This window comes from Pseudophryne corroboree, chromosome 4, assembly GCF_028390025.1.
Source record: "Pseudophryne corroboree isolate aPseCor3 chromosome 4, aPseCor3.hap2, whole genome shotgun sequence".
Taxonomy (NCBI): domain Eukaryota; kingdom Metazoa; phylum Chordata; class Amphibia; order Anura; family Myobatrachidae; genus Pseudophryne; species Pseudophryne corroboree.
Genome location: NC_086447.1, coordinates 16664285 through 16682093, shown reverse-complemented (window position 1 = coordinate 16682093; position 17809 = coordinate 16664285). Strand labels below are relative to the sequence as shown.

At 36.9% G+C, this 17809-nt stretch overlaps 11 non-coding genes across 11 annotated transcripts; 10 read left to right on the top strand and 1 right to left on the bottom strand.

The window, feature by feature from the left end:
- The first annotated feature begins 1501 nt into the window (after positions 1–1501).
- TRNAN-GUU (transfer RNA asparagine (anticodon GUU)) lies at positions 1502–1575 on the top strand. Its single transcript has one exon. It is a non-coding gene; the product is annotated as a tRNA-Asn (tRNA).
- A 1093-nt stretch (positions 1576–2668) lies between these two features.
- On the top strand, positions 2669–2742 carry TRNAN-GUU (transfer RNA asparagine (anticodon GUU)). Its single transcript has one exon. It is a non-coding gene; the product is annotated as a tRNA-Asn (tRNA).
- A 1093-nt stretch (positions 2743–3835) lies between these two features.
- Positions 3836–3909, top strand: TRNAN-GUU (transfer RNA asparagine (anticodon GUU)). The gene has a single exon. It is a non-coding gene; the product is annotated as a tRNA-Asn (tRNA).
- Positions 3910–5002: 1093 nt separating this feature from the next.
- On the top strand, positions 5003–5076 carry TRNAN-GUU (transfer RNA asparagine (anticodon GUU)). The gene has a single exon. It is a non-coding gene; the product is annotated as a tRNA-Asn (tRNA).
- A 1093-nt stretch (positions 5077–6169) lies between these two features.
- TRNAN-GUU (transfer RNA asparagine (anticodon GUU)) lies at positions 6170–6243 on the top strand. Its single transcript has one exon. It is a non-coding gene; the product is annotated as a tRNA-Asn (tRNA).
- A 1094-nt stretch (positions 6244–7337) lies between these two features.
- On the top strand, positions 7338–7411 carry TRNAN-GUU (transfer RNA asparagine (anticodon GUU)). The gene has a single exon. It is a non-coding gene; the product is annotated as a tRNA-Asn (tRNA).
- Positions 7412–9671: 2260 nt separating this feature from the next.
- Positions 9672–9745, top strand: TRNAN-GUU (transfer RNA asparagine (anticodon GUU)). Its single transcript has one exon. It is a non-coding gene; the product is annotated as a tRNA-Asn (tRNA).
- A 1071-nt stretch (positions 9746–10816) lies between these two features.
- TRNAN-GUU (transfer RNA asparagine (anticodon GUU)) lies at positions 10817–10890 on the top strand. The gene has a single exon. It is a non-coding gene; the product is annotated as a tRNA-Asn (tRNA).
- Positions 10891–11983: 1093 nt separating this feature from the next.
- On the top strand, positions 11984–12057 carry TRNAN-GUU (transfer RNA asparagine (anticodon GUU)). Its single transcript has one exon. It is a non-coding gene; the product is annotated as a tRNA-Asn (tRNA).
- A 1071-nt stretch (positions 12058–13128) lies between these two features.
- Positions 13129–13202, top strand: TRNAN-GUU (transfer RNA asparagine (anticodon GUU)). Its single transcript has one exon. It is a non-coding gene; the product is annotated as a tRNA-Asn (tRNA).
- Positions 13203–16348: 3146 nt separating this feature from the next.
- Positions 16349–16420, bottom strand: TRNAM-CAU (transfer RNA methionine (anticodon CAU)). Its single transcript has one exon. It is a non-coding gene; the product is annotated as a tRNA-Met (tRNA).
- Positions 16421–17809: the final 1389 nt, after the last annotated feature.

Genomic DNA, 17809 nt, shown 5'->3' with positions numbered 1-17809 from the left:
TTTAAGTAAAAATAAAAGAGTCAAAATATCAATTCCAGTTTTGGAAGAATTTAATTAACAAAAAAATAAGTGCACATAGCAGAGGATGGTTTCGATCCACCGACCTCTGGGTTATGGGCCCAGCACGCTTCCGCTGCGCCACTCTGCTGCTCATGTAAGTGTCAGAGATCATGAAGTACTCACTCATCATGTGAAAGTACCAATGTGTTTCTTCGTTGGTCAATGGAAGAAAAATCTTGCAAAACTCTCCAGATTATTGCCTTTTTAACCTTTTTCTAGGAAACTTTCTAGATGAATGCTTTTTAGCCTTTGTCAGTACATGCTTTTGCAAGCTGTCTCTGTGGCGAAATCAGTTAGCGCATTCGGCTGTTAACCGAAAGGTTGGTGGTTCAATCCCACCCGGGGACGTAATTGACCTTGTGATCAAATTTTGGTGATCTTTAAGTAGACAAGTCAAAATTTCAAACCACCTCTTATAGTGTAGGGTACCTGGCCTTCTCTGATGCAATCAGAGTCAGATTTGATTAAGTCATTTTATAAAAAACAGGAAGCACAATTTAGCATGGGGTTGCAGAGAAAAAAAATTATGCAGGCAGAGAAATCCAATTGAGTGATTAATCAGCTCTCCATTTTATGGCTTTATTTTTATGCTAACACATTTGCTCTCTGAAAAGTGTCCACAAAGCCAAGTCTCTGATTAACACCTTTGTAGGAATGGTTTTTCACCTATTACTGATTAAAACTTGCTTCATTGGAAAGGCAGCAAGATGCATCCTCATTACAATGTCCACTGAAATAATACAGGTTGACACCAGGAAACATAAACCTCACTGCATCCTTGCTGCTTTCTCAAGTGGGAATCTGTTTAATGTGAAAACCAGGTGATATCTAATCAGCACACAGGTAAGAAGTTAAGAAAATCTTTCTTTAAGGGTGAAGATGTTTCTCACAAAATCGTTGCCCCAATGCATCATTGAAATTCAAGATGGAAAGATGATTTTGAAATATCAATTGTACATTTTGCATTGCTCTTCTGGTGACAATGTAGCTTGTTTTTGTCAATTACCATTTCAGTAATAGGGTAAAGAAAATTAAGTGGATTTCTGAAAGAAAACAATGCTGTCAATATACTATTAAAACAAATTAAAATGTTAAAAGTTATTGTACTTTAAGTAAAAATAAAAGAGTCAAAATATCAATTCCAGTTTTGGAAGAATTTAATTAACAAAAAAATAAGTGCACACAGCAGAGGATGGTTTCGATCCACCAACCTCTGAGTTATGGGGCCAGCACGCTTCCGCTGCACCACTCTGCTGCTCATGTTAGTGTCAGAGATCCTGAAGTACTCACTCATCATGTGAAAGTACCAATGTGTTTCTTCGTTGGTCAATGGAAGAAAAATCTTGCAAAACTCTCCAGATTATTGCCTTTTTAACCTTTTTCTAGGAAACTTTCTAGATGAATGCTTTTTAGCCTTTGTCAGTACATGCTTTTGCAAGCTGTCTCTGTGGCGCAATCAGTTAGCGCATTCGGCTGTTAACCGAAAGGTTGGTGGTTCAATCCCACCCGGGGACGTAATTGACCTTGTGATCAAATTTTGGTGATCTTTAAGTAGACAAGTCAAAATTTCAAACCACCTCTTATAGTGTAGGGTACCTGGCCTTCTCTGATGCAATCAGAGTCAGATTTGATTAAGTCATTTTATAAAAAACAGGAAGCACAATTTAGCATGGGGTTGCAGAGAAAAAAAATTATGCAGGCAGAGAAATCCAATTGAGTGATTAATCAGCTCTCCATTTTATGGCTTTATTTTTATGCTAACACATTTGCTCTCTGAAAAGTGTCCACAAAGCCAAGTCTCTGATTAACACCTTTGTAGGAATGGTTTTTCACCTATTACTGATTAAAACTTGCTTCATTGGAAAGGCAGCAAGATGCATCCTCATTACAATGTCCACTGAAATAATACAGGTTGACACCAGGAAACATAAACCTCACTGCATCCTTGCTGCTTTCTCAAGTGGGAATCTGTTTAATGTGAAAACCAGGTGATATCTAATCAGCACACAGGTAAGAAGTTAAGAAAATCTTTCTTTAAGGGTGAAGATGTTTCTCACAAAATCGTTGCCCCAATGCATCATTGAAATTCAAGATGGAAAGATGATTTTGAAATATCAATTGTACATTTTGCATTGCTCTTCTGGTGACAATGTAGCTTGTTTTTGTCAATTACCATTTCAGTAATAGGGTAAAGAAAATTAAGTGGATTTCTGAAAGAAAACAATGCTGTCAATATACTATTAAAACAAATTAAAATGTTAAAAGTTATTGTACTTTAAGTAAAAATAAAAGAGTCAAAATATCAATTCCAGTTTTGGAAGAATTTAATTAACAAAAAAATAAGTGCACACAGCAGAGGATGGTTTCGATCCACCAACCTCTGAGTTATGGGGCCAGCACGCTTCCGCTGCGCCACTCTGCTGCTCATGTTAGTGTCAGAGATCCTGAAGTACTCACTCATCATGTGAAAGTACCAATGTGTTTCTTCGTTGGTCAATGGAAGAAAAATCTTGCAAAACTCTCCAGATTATTGCCTTTTTAACCTTTTTCTAGGAAACTTTCTAGATGAATGCTTTTTAGCCTTTGTCAGAACATGCTTTTGCAAGCTGTCTCTGTGGCGCAATCAGTTAGCGCATTCGGCTGTTAACCGAAAGGTTGGTGGTTCAATCCCACCCGGGGACGTAATTGACCTTGTGATCAAATTTTGGTGATCTTTAAGTAGACAAGTCAAAATTTCAAACCACCTCTTATAGTGTAGGGTACCTGGCCTTCTCTGATGCAATCAGAGTCAGATTTGATTAAGTCATTTTATAAAAAACAGGAAGCACAATTTAGCATGGGGTTGCAGAGAAAAAAAATTATGCAGGCAGAGAAATCCAATTGAGTGATTAATCAGCTCTCCATTTTATGGCTTTATTTTTATGCTAACACATTTGCTCTCTGAAAAGTGTCCACAAAGCCAAGTCTCTGATTAACACCTTTGTAGGAATGGTTTTTCACCTATTACTGATTAAAACTTGCTTCATTGGAAAGGCAGCAAGATGCATCCTCATTACAATGTCCACTGAAATAATAAAGGTTGACACCAGGAAACATAAACCTCACTGCATCCTTGCTGCTTTCTCAAATGGGAATCTGTTTAATGTGAAAACCAGGTGATATCTAATCAGCACACAGGTAAGAAGTTAAGAAAATCTTTCTTTAAGGGTGAAGATGTTTCTCACAAAATCGTTGCCCCAATGCATCATTGAAATTCAAGATGGAAAGATGATTTTGAAATATCAATTGTACATTTTGCATTGCTCTTCTGGTGACAATGTAGCTTGTTTTTGTCAATTACCATTTCAGTAATAGGGTAAAGAAAATTAAGTGGATTTCTGAAAGAAAACAATGCTGTCAATATACTATTAAAACAAATTAAAATGTTGAAAGTTATTGTACTTTAAGTAAAAATAAAAGAGTCAAAATATCAATTCCAGTTTTGGAAGAATTTAATTAACAAAAAAATAAGTGCACATAGCAGAGGATGGTTTCGATCCACCGACCTCTGGGTTATGGGCCCAGCACGCTTCCGCTGCGCCACTCTGCTGCTCATGTAAGTGTCAGAGATCATGAAGTACTCACTCATCATGTGAAAGTACCAATGTGTTTCTTCGTTGGTCAATGGAAGAAAAATCTTGCAAAACTCTCCAGATTATTGCCTTTTTAACCTTTTTCTAGGAAACTTTCTAGATGAATGCTTTTTAGCCTTTGTCAGTACATGCTTTTGCAAGCTGTCTCTGTGGCGCAATCAGTTAGCGCATTCGGCTGTTAACCGAAAGGTTGGTGGTTCAATCCCACCCGGGGACGTAATTGACCTTGTGATCAAATTTTGGTGATCTTTAAGTAGACAAGTCAAAATTTCAAACCACCTCTTATAGTGTAGGGTACCTGGCCTTCTCTGATGCAATCAGAGTCAGATTTGATTAAGTCATTTTATAAAAAACAGGAAGCACAATTTAGCATGGGGTTGCAGAGAAAAAAAATTATGCAGGCAGAGAAATCCAATTGAGTGATTAATCAGCTCTCCATTTTATGGCTTTATTTTTATGCTAACACATTTGCTCTCTGAAAAGTGTCCACAAAGCCAAGTCTCTGATTAACACCTTTGTAGGAATGGTTTTTCACCTATTACTGATTAAAACTTGCTTCATTGGAAAGGCAGCAAGATGCATCCTCATTACAATGTCCACTGAAATAATACAGGTTGACACCAGGAAACATAAACCTCACTGCATCCTTGCTGCTTTCTCAAGTGGGAATCTGTTTAATGTGAAAACCAGGTGATATCTAATCAGCACACAGGTAAGAAGTTAAGAAAATCTTTCTTTAAGGGTGAAGATGTTTCTCACAAAATCGTTGCCCCAATGCATCATTGAAATTCAAGATGGAAAGATGATTTTGAAATATCAATTGTACATTTTGCATTGCTCTTCTGGTGACAATGTAGCTTGTTTTTGTCAATTACCATTTCAGTAATAGGGTAAAGAAAATTAAGTGGATTTCTGAAAGAAAACAATGCTGTCAATATACTATTAAAACAAATTAAAATGTTAAAAGTTATTGTACTTTAAGTAAAAATAAAAGAGTCAAAATATCAATTCCAGTTTTGGAAGAATTTAATTAACAAAAAAATAAGTGCACACAGCAGAGGATGGTTTCGATCCACCAACCTCTGAGTTATGGGGCCAGCACGCTTCCGCTGCGCCACTCTGCTGCTCATGTTAGTGTCAGAGATCCTGAAGTACTCACTCATCATGTGAAAGTACCAATGTGTTTCTTCGTTGGTCAATGGAAGAAAAATCTTGCAAAACTCTCCAGATTATTGCCTTTTTAACCTTTTTCTAGGAAACTTTCTAGATGAATGCTTTTTAGCCTTTGTCAGTACATGCTTTTGCAAGCTGTCTCTGTGGCGCAATCAGTTAGCGCATTCGGCTGTTAACCGAAAGGTTGGTGGTTCAATCCCACCCGGGGACGTAATTGACCTTGTGATCAAATTTTGGTGATCTTTAAGTAGACAAGTCAAAATTTCAAACCACCTCTTATAGTGTAGGGTACCTGGCCTTCTCTGATGCAATCAGAGTCAGATTTGATTAAGTCATTTTATAAAAAACAGGAAGCACAATTTAGCATGGGGTTGCAGAGAAAAAAAATTATGCAGGCAGAGAAATCCAATTGAGTGATTAATCAGCTCTCCATTTTATGGCTTTATTTTTATGCTAACACATTTGCTCTCTGAAAAGTGTCCACAAAGCCAAGTCTCTGATTAACACCTTTGTAGGAATGGTTTTTCACCTATTACTGATTAAAACTTGCTTCATTGGAAAGGCAGCAAGATGCATCCTCATTTCAATGTCCACTGAAATAATACAGGTTGACACCAGGAAACATAAACCTCACTGCATCCTTGCTGCTTTCTCAAGTGGGAATCTGTTTAATGTGAAAACCAGGTGATATCTAATCAGCACACAGGTAAGAAGTTAAGAAAATCTTTCTTTAAGGGTGAAGATGTTTCTCACAAAATCGTTGCCCCAATGCATCATTGAAATTCAAGATGGAAAGATGATTTTGAAATATCAATTGTACATTTTGCATTGCTCTTCTGGTGATAATGTAGCTTGTTTTTGTCAATTACCATTTCAGTAATAGGGTAAAGAAAATTAAGTGGATTTCTGAAAGAAAACAATGCTGTCAATATACTATTAAAACAAATTAAAATGTTAAAAGTTATTGTACTTTAAGTAAAAATAAAAGAGTCAAAATATCAATTCCAGTTTTGGAAGAATTTAATTAACAAAAAAATAAGTGCACATAGCAGAGGATGGTTTCGATCCACTGACCTCTGGGTTATGGGCCCAGCACGCTTCCGCTGCGCCACTCTGCTGCTCATGTAAGTGTCAGAGATCCTGAAGTACTCACTCATCATGTGAAAGTACCAATGTGTTTCTTCGTTGGTCAATGGAAGAAAAATCTTGCAAAACTCTCCAGATTATTGCCTTTTTAACCTTTTTCTAGGAAACTTTCTAGATGAATGTTTTTTAGCCTTTGTCAGTACATGCTTTTGCAAGCTGTCTCTGTGGCGCAATCGGTTAGCGCATTTGGCTGTTAACCGAAAGGTTGGTGGTTCAATCCCACCCGGGGACGTAATTGACCTTGTGATCAAATTTTGGTGATCTTTAAGTAGACAAGTCAAAATTTCAAACCACCTCTTATAGTGTAGGGTACCTGGCCTTCTCTGATGCAATCAGAGTCATATTTGATTAAGTCATTTTATAAAAAACAGGAAGCACAATTTAGCATGGGGTTGCAGAGAAAAAAAAATTATGCAGGCAGAGAAATCCAATTGAGTGATTAATCAGCTCTCCATTTTATGGCTTTATTTTTATGCTAACACATTTGCTCTCTGAAAAGTGTCCACAAAGCCAAGTCTCTGATTAACACCTTTGTAGGAATGGTTTTTCACCTATTACTGATTAAAACTTGCTTCATTGGAAAGGCAGCAAGATGCATCCTCATTACAATGTCCACTGAAATAATACAGGTTGACACCAGGAAACATAAACCTCACTGCATCCTTGCTGCTTTCTCACGTGGGAATCTGTTTAATGTGAAAACCAGGTGATATCTAATCAGCACACAGGTAAGAAGTTAAGAAAATCTTTCTTTAAGGGTGAAGATGTTTCTCACAAAATCGTTGCCCCAATGCATCATTGAAATTCAAGATGGAAAGATGATTTTGAAATATCAATTGTACATTTTGCATTGCTCTTCTGGTGACAATGTAGCTTGTTTTTGTCAATTACCATTTCAGTAATAGGGTAAAGAAAATTAAGTGGATTTCTGAAAGAAAACAATGCTGTCAATATACTATTAAAACAAATTAAAATGTTAAAAGTTATTGTACTTTAAGTAAAAATAAAAGAGTCAAAATATCAATTCCCGTTTTGGAAGAATTTAATTAACAAAAAAATAAGTGCACATAGCAGAGGATGGTTTCGATCCACCGACCTCTGGGTTATGGGCCCAGCACGCTTCCGCTGCGCCACTCTGCTGCTCATGTAAGTGTCAGAGATCCTGAAGTACTCACTCATCATGTGAAAGTACCAATGTGTTTCTTCGTTGGTCAATGGAAGAAAAATCTTGCAAAACTCTCCAGATTATTGCCTTTTTAACCTTTTTCTAGGAAACTTTCTAGATGAATGCTTTTTAGCCTTTGTCAGTACATGCTTTTGCAAGCTGTCTCTGTGGCGCAATCGGTTAGCGCATTCGGCTGTTAACCGAAAGGTTGGTGGTTCAATCCCACCCGGGGACGTAATTGACCTTGTGATCAAATTTTGGTGATCTTTAAGTAGACAAGTCAAAATTTCAAACCACCTCTTATAGTGTAGGGTACCTGGCCTTCTCTGATGCAATCAGAGTCAGATTTGATTAAGTCATTTTATAAAAAACAGGAAGCACAATTTAGCATGGGGTTGCAGAGAAAAAAAATTATGCAGGCAGAGAAATCCAATTGAGTGATTAATCAGCTCTCCATTTTATGGCTTTATTTTTATGCTAACACATTTGCTCTCTGAAAAGTGTCCACAAAGCCAAGTCTCTGATTAACACCTTTGTAGGAATGGTTTTTCACCTATTACTGATTAAAACTTGCTTCATTGGAAAGGCAGCAAGATGCATCCTCATTACAATGTCCACTGAAATAATACAGGTTGACACCAGGAAACATAAACCTCACTGCATCCTTGCTGCTTTCTCAAGTGGGAATCTGTTTAATGTGAAAACCAGGTGATATCTAATCAGCACACAGGTAAGAAGTTAAGAAAATCTTTCTTTAAGGGTGAAGATGTTTCTCACAAAATCGTTGCCCCAATGCATCATTGAAATTCAAGATGGAAAGATGATTTTGAAATATCAATTGTACATTTTGCATTGCTCTTCTGGTGACAATGTAGCTTGCTTTTGTCAATTACCATTTCAGTAATAGGGTAAAGAAAATTAAGTGGATTTCTGAAAGAAAACAATGCTGTCAATATACTATTAAAACAAATTAAAATGTTAAAAGTTATTGTACTTTAAGTAAAAATAAAAGAGTCAAAATATCAATTCCAGTTTTGGAAGAATTTAATTAACAAAAAAATAAGTGCACATGGCAGAGGATGGTTTCGATCCACCGACATCTGGGTTATGGGCCCAGCACGCTTCCGCTGCGCCACTCTGCTGCTCATGTAAGTGTCAGAGATCCTGAAGTACTCACTCATCATGTGAAAGTACCAATGTGTTTCTTCGTTGGTCAATGGAAGAAAAATCTTGCAAAACTCTCCAGATTATTGCCTTTTTAACCTTTTTCTAGGAAACTTTCTAGATGAATGCTTTTTAGCCTTTGTCAGTACATGCTTTTGCAAGCTGTCTCTGTGGCGCAATCGGTTAGCCCATTCGGCTGTTAACTGAAAGGTTGGTGGTTCAATCCCACCCGGGGACGTAATTGACCTTGTGATCAAATTTTGGTGATCTTTAAGTAGACAAGTCAAAATTTCAAACCACCTCTTATAGTGTAGGGTACCTGGCCTTCTCTGATGCAATCAGAGTCAGATTTGATTAAGTCATTTTATAAAAAACAGGAAGCACAATTTAGCATGGGGTTGCAGAGAAAAAAAATTATGCAGGCAGAGAAATCCAATTGAGTGATTAATCAGCTCTCCATTTTATGGCTTTATTTTTATGCTAACACATTTGCTCTCTGAAAAGTGTCCACAAAGCCAAGTCTCTGATTAACACCTTTGTAGGAATGGTTTTTCACCTATTACTGATTAAAACTTGCTTCATTGGAAAGGCAGCAAGATGCATCCTCATTACAATGTCCACTGAAATAATACAGGTTGACACCAGGAAACATAAACCTCACTGCATCCTTGCTGCTTTCTCAAGTGGGAATCTGTTTAATGTGAAAACCAGGTGATATCTAATCAGCACACAGGTAAGAAGTTAAGAAAATCTTTCTTTAAGGGTGAAGATGTTTCTCACAAAATCGTTGCCCCAATGCATCATTGAAATTCAAGATGGAAAGATGATTTTGAAATATCAATTGTACATTTTGCATTGCTCTTCTGGTGACAATGTAGCTTGTTTTTGTCAATTACCATTTCAGTAATAGGGTAAAGAAAATTAAGTGGATTTCTGAAAGAAAACAATGCTGTCAATATACTATTAAAACAAATTAAAATGTTAAAAGTTATTGTACTTTAAGTAAAAATAAAAGAGTCAAAATATCAATTCCAGTTTTGGAAGAATTTAATTAACAAAAAAATAAGTGCACATATCAGAGGATGGTTTCGATCCACCGACCTCTGGGTTATGGGCCCAGCACGCTTCCGCTGCGCCACTCTGCTGCTCATGTAAGTGTCAGAGATCCTGAAGTACTCACTCATCATGTGAAAGTACCAATGTGTTTCTTCGTTGGTCAATGAAAGAAAAATCTTGCAAAACTCTCCAGATTATTGCCTTTTTAACCTTTTTCTAGGAAACTTTCTAGATGAATGCTTTTTAGCCTTTGTCAGTACATGCTTTTCCAAGCTGTCTCTGTGGCGCAATCGGTTAGCGCATTCGGCTGTTAACCGAAAGGTTGGTGGTTCAATCCCACCCGGGGACGTAATTGACCTTGTGATCAAATTTTGGTGATCTTTAAGTAGACAAGTCAAAATTTCAAACCACCTCTTATAGTGTAGGGTACCTGGCCTTCTCTGATGCAATCAGAGTCAGATTTGATTAAGTCATTTTATAAAAAACAGGAAGCACAATTTAGCATGGGGTTGCAGAGAAAAAAAATTGAGTGATTAATCAGCTCTCCATTTTATGGCTTTATTTTTATGCTAACACATTTGCTCTCTGAAAAGTGTCCACAAAGCCAAGTCTCTGATTAACACCTTTGTAGGAATGGTTTTTCACCTATTACTGATTAAAACTTGCTTCATTGGAAAGGCAGCAAGATGCATCCTCATTACAATGTCCACTGAAATAATACAGGTTGACACCAGGAAACATAAACCTCACTGCATCCTTGCTGCTTTCTCAAGTGGGAATCTGTTTAATGTGAAAACCAGGTGATATCTAATCAGCACACAGGTAAGAAGTTAAGAAAATCTTTCTTTAAGGGTGAAGATGTTTCTCACAAAATCGTTGCCCCAATGCATCATTGAAATTCAAGATGGAAAGATGATTTTGAAATATCAATTGTACATTTTGCATTGCTCTTCTGGTGACAATGTAGCTTGTTTTTGTCAATTACCATTTCAGTAATAGGGTAAAGAAAATTAAGTGGATTTCTGAAAGAAAACAATGCTGTCAATATACTATTAAAACAAATTAAAATGTTAAAAGTTATTGTACTTTAAGTAAAAATAAAAGAGTCAAAATATCAATTCCAGTTTTGGAAGAATTTAATTAACAAAAAAATAAGTGCACATAGCAGAGGATGGTTTCGATCCACCGACCTCTGGGTTATGGGCCCAGCACGCTTCCGCTGCGCCACTCTGCTGCTCATGTAAGTGTCAGAGATCCTGAAGTACTCACTCATCATGTGAAAGTACCAATGTGTTTCTTCGTTGGTCAATGGAAGAAAAATCTTGCAAAACTCTCCAGATTATTGCCTTTTTAACCTTTTTCTAGGAAACTTTCTAGATGAATGCTTTTTAGCCTCTGTCAGTACATGCTTTTGCAAGCTGTCTCTGTGGCGCAATCGGTTAGCGCATTCGGCTGTTAACCGAAAAGTTGGTGGTTCAATCCCACCCGGGGACGTAATTGACCTTGTGATCAAATTTTGGTGATCTTTAAGTAGACAAGTCAAAATTTCAAACCACCTCTTATAGTGTAGGGTACCTGGCCTTCTCTGATGCAATCAGAGTCAGATTTGATTAAGTCATTTTATAAAAAACAGGAAGCACAATTTAGCATGGGGTTGCAGAGAAAAAAAATTATGCAGGCAGAGAAATCCAATTGAGTGATTAATCAGCTCTCCATTTTATGGCTTTATTTTTATGCTAACACATTTGCTCTCTGAAAAGTGTCCACAAAGCCAAGTCTCTGATTAACACCTTTGTAGGAATGGTTTTTCACCTATTACTGATTAAAACTTGCTTCATTGGAAAGGCAGCAAGATGCATCCTCATTACAATGTCCACTGAAATAATACAGGTTGACACCAGGAAACATAAACCTCACTGCATCCTTGCTGCTTTCTCACGTGGGAATCTGTTTAATGTGAAAACCAGGTGATATCTAATCAGCACACAGGTAAGAAGTTAAGAAAATCTTTCTTTAAGGGTGAAGATGTTTCTCACAAAATCGTTGCCCCAATGCATCATTGAAATTCAAGATGGAAAGATGATTTTGAAATATCAATTGTACATTTTGCATTGCTCTTCTGGTGACAATGTAGCTTGTTTTTGTCAATTACCATTTCAGTAATAGGGTAAAGAAAATTAAGTGGATTTCTGAAAGAAAACAATGCTGTCAATATACTATTAAAACAAATTAAAATGTTAAAAGTTATTGTACTTTAAGTAAAAATAAAAGAGTCAAAATATCAATTCCAGTTTTGGAAGAATTTAATTAACAAAAAAATAAGTGCACATATCAGAGGATGGTTTCGATCCACCGACCTCTGGGTTATGGGCCCAGCACGCTTCCGCTGCGCCACTCTGCTGCTCATGTAAGTGTCAGAGATCCTGAAGTACTCACTCATCATGTGAAAGTACCAATGTGTTTCTACGTTGGTCAATGAAAGAAAAATCTTGCAAAACTCTCCAGATTATTGCCTTTTTAACCTTTTTCTAGGAAACTTTCTAGATGAATGCTTTTTAGCCTTTGTCAGTACATGCTTTTGCAAGCTGTCTCTGTGGCGCAATCGGTTAGCGCATTCGGCTGTTAACCGAAAGGTTGGTGGTTCAATCCCACCCGGGGACGTAATTGACCTTGTGATCAAATTTTGGTGATCTTTAAGTAGACAAGTCAAAATTTCAAACCACCTCTTATAGTGTAGGGTACCTGGCCTTCTCTGATGCAATCAGAGTCAGATTTGATTAAGTCATTTTATAAAAAACAGGAAGCACAATTTAGCATGGGGTTGCAGAGAAAAAAAATTGAGTGATTAATCAGCTCTCCATTTTATGGCTTTATTTTTATGCTAACACATTTGCTCTCTGAAAAGTGTCCACAAAGCCAAGTCTCTGATTAACACCTTTGTAGGAATGGTTTTTCACCTATTACTGATTAAAACTTGCTTCATTGGAAAGGCAGCAAGATGCATCCTCATTACAATGTCCACTGAAATAATACAGGTTGACACCAGGAAACATAAACCTCACTGCATCCTTGCTGCTTTCTCAAGTGGGAATCTGTTTAATGTGAAAACCAGGTGATATCTAATCAGCACACAGGTAAGAAGTTAAGAAAATCTTTCTTTAAGGGTGAAGATGTTTCTCACAAAATCGTTGCCCCAATGCATCATTGAAATTCAAGATGGAAAGATGATTTTGAAATATCAATTGTACATTTTGCATTGCTCTTCTGGTGACAATGTAGCTTGTTTTTGTCAATTACCAGTTCAGTAATAGGGTAAAGAAAATTAAGTGGATTTCTGAAAGAAAACAATGCTGTCAATATACTATTAAAACAAATTAAAATGTTAAAAGTTATTGTACTTTAAGTAAAAATAAAAGAGTCAAAATATCAATTCCAGTTTTGGAAGAATTTAATTAACAAAAAAATAAGTGCACATAGCAGAGGATGGTTTCGATCCACCGACCTCTGGGTTATGGGCCCAGCACGCTTCCGCTGCGCCACTCTGCTGCTCATGTAAGTGTCAGAGATCCTGAAGTACTCACTCATCATGTGAAAGTACCAATGTGTTTCTTCGTTGGTCAATGAAAGAAAAATCTTGCAAAACTCTCCAGATTATTGCCTTTTTAACCTTTTTCTAGGAAACTTTCTAGATGAATGCTTTTTAGCCTTTGTCAGTACATGCTTTTGCAAGCTGTCTCTGTGGCGCAATCGGTTAGCGCATTCGGCTGTTAACCGAAAGGTTGGTGGTTCAATCCCACCCGGGGACGTAATTGACCTTGTGATCAAATTTTGGTGATCTTTAAGTAGACAAGTCAAAATTTCAAACCACCTCTTATAGTGTAGGGTACCTGGCCTTCTCTGATGCAATCAGAGTCAGATTTGATTAAGTCATTTTATAAAAAACAGGAAGCACAATTTAGCATGGGGTTGCAGAAAAAAAAATTGAGTGATTAATCAGCTCTCCATTTTATGGCTTTATTTTTATGCTAACACATTTGCTCTCTGAAAAGTGTCCACAAAGCCAAGTCTCTGATTAACACCTTTGTAGGAATGGTTTTTCACCTATTACTGATTAAAACTTGCTTCATTGGAAAGGCAGCAAGATGCATCCTCATTACAATGTCCACTGAAATAATACAGGTTGACACCAGGAAACATAAACCTCACTGCATCCTTGCTGCTTTCTCAAGTGGGAATCTGTTTAATGTGAAAACCAGGTGATATCTAATCAGCAGACAGGTAAGAAGTTAAGAAAATCTTTCTTTAAGGGTGAAGATGTTTCTCACAAAATCGTTGCCCCAATGCATCATTGAAATTCAAGATGGAAAGATGATTTTGAAATATCAATTGTACATTTTGCATTGCTCTTCTGGTGACAATGTAGCTTGTTTTTGTCAATTACCATTTCAGTAATAGGGTAAAGAAAATTAAGTGGATTTCTGAAAGAAAACAATGCTGTCAATATACTATTAAAACAAATTAAAATGTTAAAAGTTATTGTACTTTAAGTAAAAATAAAAGAGTCAAAATATCAATTCCAGTTTTGGAAGAATTTAATTAACAAAAAAATAAGTGCACATAGCAGAGGATGGTTTCGATCCACCGACCTCTGGGTTATGGGCCCAGCACGCTTCCGCTGCGCCACTCTGCTGCTCATGTAAGTGTCAGAGATCCTGAAGTACTCACTCATCATGTGAAAGTACCAATGTGTTTCTTCGTTGGTCAATGGAAGAAAAATCTTACAAAACTCTCCAGATTATTGCCTTTTTAACCTTTTTCTAGGAAACTTTCTAGATGAATGCTTTTTAGCCTCTGTCAGTACATGCTTTTGCAAGCTGTCTCTGTGGCGCAATCGGTTAGCGCATTCGGCTGTTAACCGAAAGGTTGGTGATTCAATCCCACCTGGGGACGTAATTGACCTTGTGATCAAATTTTGGTGATCTTTAAGTAGACAAGTCAAAATTTCAAACCACCTCTTATAGTGTAGGGTACCTGGCCTTCTCTGATGCAATCAGAGTCAGATTTGATTAAGTCATTTTATAAAAAACAGGAAGCACAATTTAGCATGGGGTTGCAGAGAAAAAAAATTATGCAGGCAGAGAAATCCAATTGAGTGATTAATCAGCTCTCCATTTTATGGCTTTATTTTTATGCTAACACATTTGCTCTCTGAAAAGTGTCCACAAAGCCAAGTCTCTGATTAACACCTTTGTAGGAATGGTTTTTCACCTATTACTGATTAAAACTTGCTTCATTGGAAAGGCAGCAAGATGCATCCTCATTACACTGTCCACTGAAATAATACAGGTTGACACCAGGAAACATAAACCTCACTGCATCCTTGCTGCTTTCTCAAGTGGGAATCTGTTTAATGTGAAAACCAGGTGATATCTAATCAGCACACAGGTAAGAAGTTAAGAAAATCTTTCTTTAAGGGTGAAGATGTTTCTCACAAAATCGTTGCCCCAATGCATCATTGAAATTCAAGATGGAAAGATGATTTTGAAATATCAATTGTACATTTTGCATTGCTCTTCTGGTGACAATGTAGCTTGTTTTTGTCAATTACCATTTCAGTAATAGGGTAAAGAAAATTAAGTGGATTTCTGAAAGAAAACAATGCTGTCAATATACTATTAAAACAAATTAAAATGTTAAAAGTTATTGTACTTTAAGTAAAAATAAAAGAGTCAAAATATCAATTCCAGTTTTGGAAGAATTTAATTAACAAAAAAATAAGTGCACATAGCAGAGAATGGTTTCGATCAACCGACCTCTGGGTTATGGGCCCAGCACGCTTCCGCTGCGCCACTCTGCTGCTCATGTAAGTGTCAGAGATCCTGAAGTACTCACTCATCATGTGAAAGTACCAATGTATTTCTTCGTTGGTCAATGGAAGAAAAATCTTGCAAAACTCTCCAGATTATTGCCTTTTTAACCTTTTTCTAGGAAACTTTCTAGATGAATGCTTTTTAGCCTTTGTCAGTACATGCTTTTGCAAGCTGTCTCTGTGGCGCAATAGGTTAGTGCATTCGGCTGTTAACCGAAAGGCTGGTGGTTCAATCCCACCCGGGGACGTAATTGACCTTGTGATCAAATTTTGGTGATCTTTAAGTAGACAAGTCAAAATTTCAAACCACCTCTTATAGTGTAGGGTACCTGGCCTTCTCTGATGCAATCAGAGTCAGATTTGATTAAGTCATTTTATAAAAAACAGGAAGCACAATTTAGCATGGGGTTGCAGAGAAAAAAAATTATGCAGGCAGAGAAATCCAATTGAGTGATTAATCAGCTCTCCATTTTATGGCTTTATTTTTATGCTAACACATTTGCTCTCTGAAAAGTGTCCACAAAGCCAAGTCTCTGATTAACACCTTTGTAGGAATGGTTTTTCACCTATTACTGATTAAAACTTGCTTCATTGGAAAGGCAGCAAGATGCATCCTCATTACAATGTCCACTGAAATAATACAGGTTGACACCAGGAAACATAAACCTCACTGCATCCTTGCTGCTTTCTCAAGTGGGAATCTGTTTAATGTGAAAACCAGGTGATATCTAATCAGCACACAGGTAAGAAGTTAAGAAAATCTTTCTTTAAGGGTGAAGATGTTTCTCACAAAATCGTTGCCCCAATGCATCATTGAAATTCAAGATGGAAAGATGATTTTGAAATATCAATTGTACATTTTGCATTGCTCTTCTGGTGACAATGTAGCTTGTTTTTGTCAATTACCATTTCAGTAATAGGGTAAAGAAAATTAAGTGGATTTCTGAAAGAAAACAATGCTGTCAATATACTATTAAAACAAATTAAAATGTTAAAAGTTATTGTACTTTAAGTAAAAATAAAAGAGTCAAAATATCAATTCCAGTTTTGGAAGAATTTAATTAACAAAAAAATAAGTGCACATAGCAGAGGATGGTTTCGATCCACCGACCTCTGGGTTATGGGCCCAGCACGCTACCGCTGCGCCACTCTGCTGCTCATGTAAGTGTCAGAGATCCTGAAGTACTCACTCATCATGTGAAAGTACCAATGTGTTTCTTCGTTGGTCAATGGAAGAAAAATCTTGCAAAACTCTCCAGATTATTGCCTTTTTAACCTTTTTCTAGGAAACTTTCTAGATGAATGCTTTTTAGCCTTTGTCAGTACATGCTTTTACAAGCTGTCTCTGTGGCGCAATCGGTTAGCGCATTCGGCTGTTAATCGAAAGGTTGGTGGTTCAATCCCACCCGAGGACGTAATTGACCTTGTGATCAAATTTTGGTGATCTTTAAGTAGACAAGTCAAAATTTCAAACCACCTCTTATAGTGTAGGGTACCTGGCCTTCTCTGATGCAATCAGAGTCAGATTTGATTAAGTCATTTTATAAAAAACAGGAAGCACAATTTAGCATGGGGTTGCAGAGAAAAAAAATTATGCAGGCAGAGAAATCCAATTGAGTGATTAATCAGCTCTCCATTTTATGGCTTTATTTTTATGCTAACACATTTGCTCTCTGAAAAGTGTCCACAAAGCCAAGTCTCTGATTAACACCTTTGTAGGAATGGTTTTTCACCTATTACTGATTAAAACTTGCTTCATTGGAAAGGCAGCAAGATGCATCCTCATTACAATGTCCACTGAAATAATACAGGTTGACACCAGGAAACATAAACCTCACTGCATCCTTGCTGCTTTCTCAAGTGGGAATCTGTTTAATGTGAAAACCAGGTGATATCTAATCAGCACACAGGTAAGAAGTTAAGAAAATCTTTCTTTAAGGGTGATGATGTTTCTCACAAAATCGTTGCCCCAATGCATCATTGAAATTCAAGATGGAAAGATGATTTTGAAATATCAATTGTACATTTTGCATTGCTCTTCTGGTGACAATGTAGCTTGTTTTTGTCAATTACCATTTCAGTAATAGGGTAAAGAAAATTAAGTGGATTTCTGAAAGAAAACAATGCTGTCAATATACTATTAAAACAAATTAAAATGTTAAAAGTTATTGTACTTTAAGTAAAAATAAAAGAGTCAAAATATCAATTCCAGTTTTGGAAGAATTTAATTAACAAAAAAATAAGTGCACATAGCAGAGGATGGTTTCGATCCACCGACCTCTAGGTTATGGGCCCAGCACGCTTCCGCTGAGCCACTCTGCTGCTCATGTAAGTGTCAGAGATCCTGAAGTACTCACTCATCATGTGAAAGTACCAATGTGTTTCTTCGTTGGTCAATGGAAGAAAAATCTTGCAAAACTCTCCAGATTATTGCCTTTTTAACCTTTTTCTAGGAAACTTTCTAGATGAATGCTTTTTAGCCTTTGTCAGTACATGCTTTTACAAGCTGTCTCTGTGGCGCAATCGGTTAGCGCATTCGGCTGT